This window comes from Poecilia latipinna, unplaced genomic scaffold (assembly GCF_001443285.1).
Source record: "Poecilia latipinna isolate Pla-1442-1.1 unplaced genomic scaffold, P_latipinna-1.0 Scaffold149, whole genome shotgun sequence".
Taxonomy (NCBI): Eukaryota; Metazoa; Chordata; class Actinopteri; order Cyprinodontiformes; family Poeciliidae; genus Poecilia; species Poecilia latipinna.
The window spans coordinates 100,284-106,077 of NW_015112765.1; the positions used below are offsets into that span (position 1 = coordinate 100,284).

The window sequence follows — 5,794 nt, forward strand, 5'->3', positions numbered from 1 at the left end:
AAGCTGGGGAAGGATTTCAATCTTTGAGACAACCATGAAATGCTAATGTTAATGAACTGCCTTGCTGCGGCAGGCAGTTTACTATCCTAAAAAAAAAAACATAAAAAAAAGATTTTCATTTTTGCATCGCTTCCGGCGATGCACTTTTGTCAGTGCAATTTTCAGAGTTTTATTTTGAAACTTTCAGTAAACTTAATTTTCATAACCACACTAATCCAATGTGTAACAGTGGTTTGGTTAATCTACCTGTATAATGCCAAAAACAGCAAGTTGTTTTAACTGCCAGCTCAGCCCTCCTCTGTAATAATTGAGTGTTCCGCCATGTTGTAGTTCTGACCTTCTGGTCTGCCCTGGGTATTAAAGTGTTCCGCCATGTTTAGAACTACAGAGTCTTTGTAGTCCAAACCCCAGCAGTTCTCCCTATCTCTGTATTCTGTTGCTATAGTGATGAAACTGCCCTGAGTGTGTGTCAGACTTATCTAACTTTATGAGACACCCAGTCAATTTTGATGAAAAAAGCTGTCCGAACAACTCCTTCCTGTTCAGGATTCGTAAGGCCGATCCAAAAACCGTTTGAAGCATATGAGAGGGCTATTTGTCGTCTCATTTAGTACCGCGATTCATATCTGTAGCTCATTCACAGTAATTGCAGTGATGAGAGAAAAATGGTGTGCGCTGAGCTCAGAAATTTTTCAGAAAAGTCTGAAAATGAATGGTGGAGTGCCTGAAGGTACCCTGTCACTTGATTTTGCTCTGAAGCACCTTGACAGAAAACCGTTTTCAGAAAAGATGTAGCTCAAAATAAAAGAGAAATTACTTTTTTCATAATGTGTTTTAATTAACTGTGTGGCAAGAAAAGCGGAATCAGGATAAATTAGTTTTTTTTTTTACACCTTTGTAAACCATTTTATCACGTTTTTCTATTAAAACTATAGGTTTTGTATCTCTTAAAAAGGAGACATTTCATACATCAACATCCTTTTTGCCAAATTCAAACACTCCTTTGATAGGTCTAGCAATATGTCTGCTTTATATTAAAGGTTAACATAATCCTTCGTTATGTGTAACATCAGCATTTCTTAATCAGCATTTCTTACTGTTTTCTCATGTTACTGAATTACTAAAACCAGCTGAAGAGAAATGAAACTTGGGTGTAGTGATGGACTCCAACCTGAAACTACGGAGCCACAAAAAGACAATTGCAAAGTCAGCCTTCTATCACCTCAAGAATGTTTCTAAAGAACTTTAGCCACAAGATCCGTCTTTAGTTCTCTGATTACTGCAACAGTGTCTTCACAGGACTGCCTAAGAAATGAGTCAGACAGGTGCATCTGACCCAGAGCGCTGCTGCTGCTCGTGGTCTGACTAAAACCAGGAAGGCAGAGCACATTACTCCAGTTCTGAAGTCCTACTACTAGTTTGTAAATCACTGAACGGTTTAGCACCGCAGTACAATAAAGACCTGCTGTGGTTGTATTAACCTTCCAGACCTCTCGGGTCTTCTGGTTCTGGTTCTGCTCTGCAACCCCAGAACCAAACATGGAGAAGCACCATTCAGCTTCTATGCACTACAAATCTGGAGCAAACTTCCCTACAACTACAAAACTACAAAACTGAGTTCCTTTTAATCAAAACTCAGATCCTTCCTGTTTAGAGATGCTGTTGATTCATGGTAACTGGAACATTGGTCGACATATTTGATGTTTACACGCTTTATGATTTTGATGACAGCATTTGACAAAACGTAATGTTCATTGCTTGTTTCGTAATTGCTGTCTGTTTTTCTGGTGTAAAGCACTTGGAAACTGCCTTGTTGCTGGATTGTCCTGAGTGAATTAACTCGACTCGACTTGAAACGACTCAGTAGCAGCAGCAGTGTGTTGTTCTATGCTGTTTTCTCATGTCCTGTGGACAGAGATGACCTGCTTTAATGGGGGCAGTGGTTTCTTTGCAGCTTGCATTGGTTTCTCTTGTAAATAATTGATCGTCATTTCGGATCATACTTCTGTACCAAACATGCAACCACATGATGTCAGCAGTCTGACCCTGCTGCCTTTACTTTGCGCTGTGTCACATTCGTTCCACTCTTCCAGTTCGTACAGCGTATTTACTACCTCTTTCAAAGGTGGATTGGGGTTGGTTGTGCTGCAGGGTTAATTTTGCATCAGGACCTTTGAGTTGGTTGCAACGTGTAATGAACCGGATGATCCGAATGACTGCTTGAATCCAGCTTTGATTTAATAAACTGGATACAGTTTCAAATTTCCATCTTGATATTTCCTTTTGTAGAGCAAACATGCTCTGGCACATGTAGGCAACCAGATTCTCACATTCAGAGAATAATAAAAAGAGACAGTTTGCCAACATATGTGCCGTCCAACTCTAACCGTACACATTTCAGACCAACACATCTACGACAGAGTATTAGGACCAATGTGGATAAAACAAACTGGAAAATCTCAATTTCTACAGTTTTTCATGATTCAGTTCTTGCATTTTCGATATTAAGCCTGGGAGATTCTCTGACGTAGCAAAGTCAGAAATGTGTTTGCTGAGTGGTTATTTGCATCTCATTGTCCTTTGTGTTGCTGGAGGGGAAGAGAAGGGATTTTTCAACTGTTTTAAATATGTGACTGTGATGCAGTGGAGAACTGAAAGGTCTTTAAATCTCTTATTATGTTCATTTCTGCAGTGCAGCAATATTGTTCCCGGGTCAATTTGACACAGGGATTTTTTTAAGACTCCAAAGACTTCCCTCAAAACATTTTGTATCATATCAACTCTAAATAAGTTTTTAATGCAATGATGTTCTTTACTTCTTAGAAATGAAGGATGAATGAGAATAATTAAACTATTTTAATGTTTTAACGTCCACTAAGAAAACCTACACAGAGAAAAACAATGGCTATTCATGAAAATTATATACTTTTTTTTTGTTTTTGCTGCCGCTAGTAAAAGATCATACTTGGTTTCTGTTCCTTTCAGGTTCTCATGAGAACAACATCTTTCCTTTTTCTAGGGCAATCTGAAGAAATGATCACAGCAGGTCATGTTGTTCCTCCTGAGACCGTTTGGCGTATCGATCACAACCCTTGTTCCCTGATTCGTCTCTGGAGCTCCTAAAGCTCACCAGCGATCACCTGCATGGTCCATACGTAGCTGGTTTTTGTATCATCAGATTTTTAAAAATTATATTTAAGTGTTTGAAATGCATGCAGGACCACCCAAACATGCATGAAAATGCATTTTATCTAGCTCCTTTCCCGTAAAAAAAAAAAAAAAACACCTTCCTTGTAGATTAGTCATGTTAAAGTTACTGCCACACCAGTAGGCTTTGGCAACGTCTATTATATTTTTTTTGGCGTTCACTAGCAGATGAAAACAACTGGATTTCAACTGGATTTTTGACATAAATATCTTTCTTTAAAGGACATGACTAATGTTTTTGTCATTTGTTTCTTAATCAGAATCATTGGACTTGGTCTGAGTGCTGATGGTTGCTCACACTTCTGAGAATCATGGGAGCAACGTCAGCGACTTGGTCATTTTTCATGGTGTCGTAATGTTAAGGAAATATATAGCATTGTCAAATATGTGTTATTGACCACAAAACAACATTATATATCGATGTTGGCCCAAACTTGTGTTCAAACGCTGTGTTCTTTGCTGCCACTCCAGCTGGTGTTTTTAGCCCTTTGAACATGGTCACTGGTTTTGTCTAGTGTTGGAAATCATCCTGAAAAGCCGTTCATTTTATTCAGGTGCTTTAAGGCACCATTGGGTTGTACTCTTCAGTTATAGACTTGCACGAGTAGAAAAAGACTAAAAACTACAAAAATGGTGTAAAGAGCAGCAGCTGTCTGACCTTTCTGACCGTCGGATGCTACGGAAACTGGCTGTAACTGCGTTGGTTTACTCGTTATGCAAACTCTCCTCTCCACTGATATCCCCTTCCAGATGCTCCAGCTCTTTGCAAAGCAAACCAGCCATTCTCACTGCATGTTTATGTTGCATAACCAAATTAAATCCAGAGCTGTCTGTTCATTCTTACTGCTCTGAAGTGCTCTTTAAGATAAAGGAAACGTTGCCAGTGGCCATTTGATTGTTGTGACCTGATGTTAAAGGTGTTAAGGGATGGCATAGGAAAGCTTTGTGTGCTATTAAAGTTGGATTGCTTTTCAGTTTTATCACAGTTGCTTTTATTTTATCTGTAACTGGAAAATAATGGAGAAAGTGGTTGGGTAACAGGATGATATATACACTGCTCAAAAAAAATAAAGGGAACACTCAAATAACACATCCTAGATCTGAATGAATGAAATATTCTCATTGAATACTTTGTTCTGTACAAAGTTGAATGTGCTGACAACAAAATCACACAAAAATCATCAATGGAAATCAAATTTATTAACCAATGGAGGCCTGGATTTGGAGCCACACACAAAATTAAAGTGAAATGTTCCCTTTATTTTTTTGAGCAGTATGTAAAAGGGAAATTGCTGCAGAGCTTGAGTTTTTTGTGCTGGGAAATACAGAGATCTGCATTACAGGCACTTAAGAGTCAAGTTGTGGAGACTTAATGCAACTGCAGCTTCTGGTTATCTTAGTAGTTGATGAATCTATTGGTATTGTTCCTAATTGGTTGATTAATCATTATTTTTAACCATCTCTCCTTTCTGTTGATTATTCTCTTGCAGCATTAGTGATTTTCTCAAGATTCCTTTTGATTCTTTATAGTTGAAGCTGTTGGACCAGGACACAGTAGAGCATGAGCCCTCACATGATCAAATTATGGTCAAGAATATTGTTCTCAAATTAGGCCTGTTGGTAAAACAAAAAATAAATAATAATAATAACCCAATCCCTCCACCCTCGTCCATAAAGGTGCGCTACTTCATTGATACTTAGCATATAATCAATCCATAGGTGCTCCATTGATGAATATCATTATTAATTTAACTTTTTTAGAAGAACATTAAAGGTGCTCCTGCTGTATAACAGCAGCAGCAGATAAGCTGACCAGCGTCTTATCTGCTGAATGCCCTGACCTGTCAGGACTTGACCCAGCTGGCTGGATTTATCTAAACCACACAGCAGATTTTTCACATAGTTCTGTCCTCTAAGAAGTACTCAAAGACCTCCACTGGCGTAACCTCCCTTAACTCCGACTGACTTTCTCTACCTTAGCAGAAGCTTCAGATCAACATTCCTACCAGGAGCTCAAATCTAAACAAGCAGAAAATCTAAAATTAGAACAATTCGGAAGGAAAGCCACAAATGCCAAAATTCGATCATATGAAACAGTCGCAAAATTGATATAAGAGCATGTGAAAAGTTTCATAAAGCTGAAAGTGCAGGCATCTAATTAATCAATCTGTCTGTATTTCTAATAGATAAAAAAAAAATAACATATGATTTAAATCTTTAGTAATTATTCCAGATAGCTTTATCAGGAGTCTTGATGAATTTTCAGGGAGCTGTAACTGCACTCCTACAATAACACAAATTACAATTACCTTGAGAGAACCAGAGAAATCATTGTACCACAACATAGCGTCACAGATATATATCTAGTCTTCCTCTAATATCTTTATTTTTGCTCATTAAAAATGTTTACTCCTTTAAAAAGAGACTAAAAGATGGGATCTGTTCCCTCCAAGTAAATGCACGCAACACCAGGAAGCCTTGCAGAACCGCCTTCTAGAAATCAGTTGTCAGCAGTGGTGGAGAAAGTACTCAAAAAATGTACTTAAGTAAAAGTACAAATACACAGGCAAAAATGTACTCAAGTAAA

At 38.1% G+C, this 5,794-nt stretch overlaps 1 protein-coding gene and 1 long non-coding RNA gene across 2 annotated transcripts in view; one reads left to right on the forward strand and one right to left on the reverse strand.

Annotated features, from left to right (window-relative positions):
• Positions 1-3,616, reverse strand: part of LOC106945537 (uncharacterized) — a 21,389-nt gene extending 17,773 nt beyond the window's left edge. The window contains exons 1-2 of the long non-coding RNA XR_001424583.1: positions 3,606-3,616; positions 1,923-1,925 (exon numbers count right to left, since the gene is read on the reverse strand). This is a non-coding gene — a long non-coding RNA (uncharacterized LOC106945537). The remainder of the gene's footprint in view (positions 1-1,922; positions 1,926-3,605) is intronic.
• The window catches only part of LOC106945536 (cornifelin homolog B-like), a 33,680-nt gene that overhangs the window by 4,751 nt on the left and 23,135 nt on the right, over positions 1-5,794 (forward strand). The window lies entirely within an intron of this gene.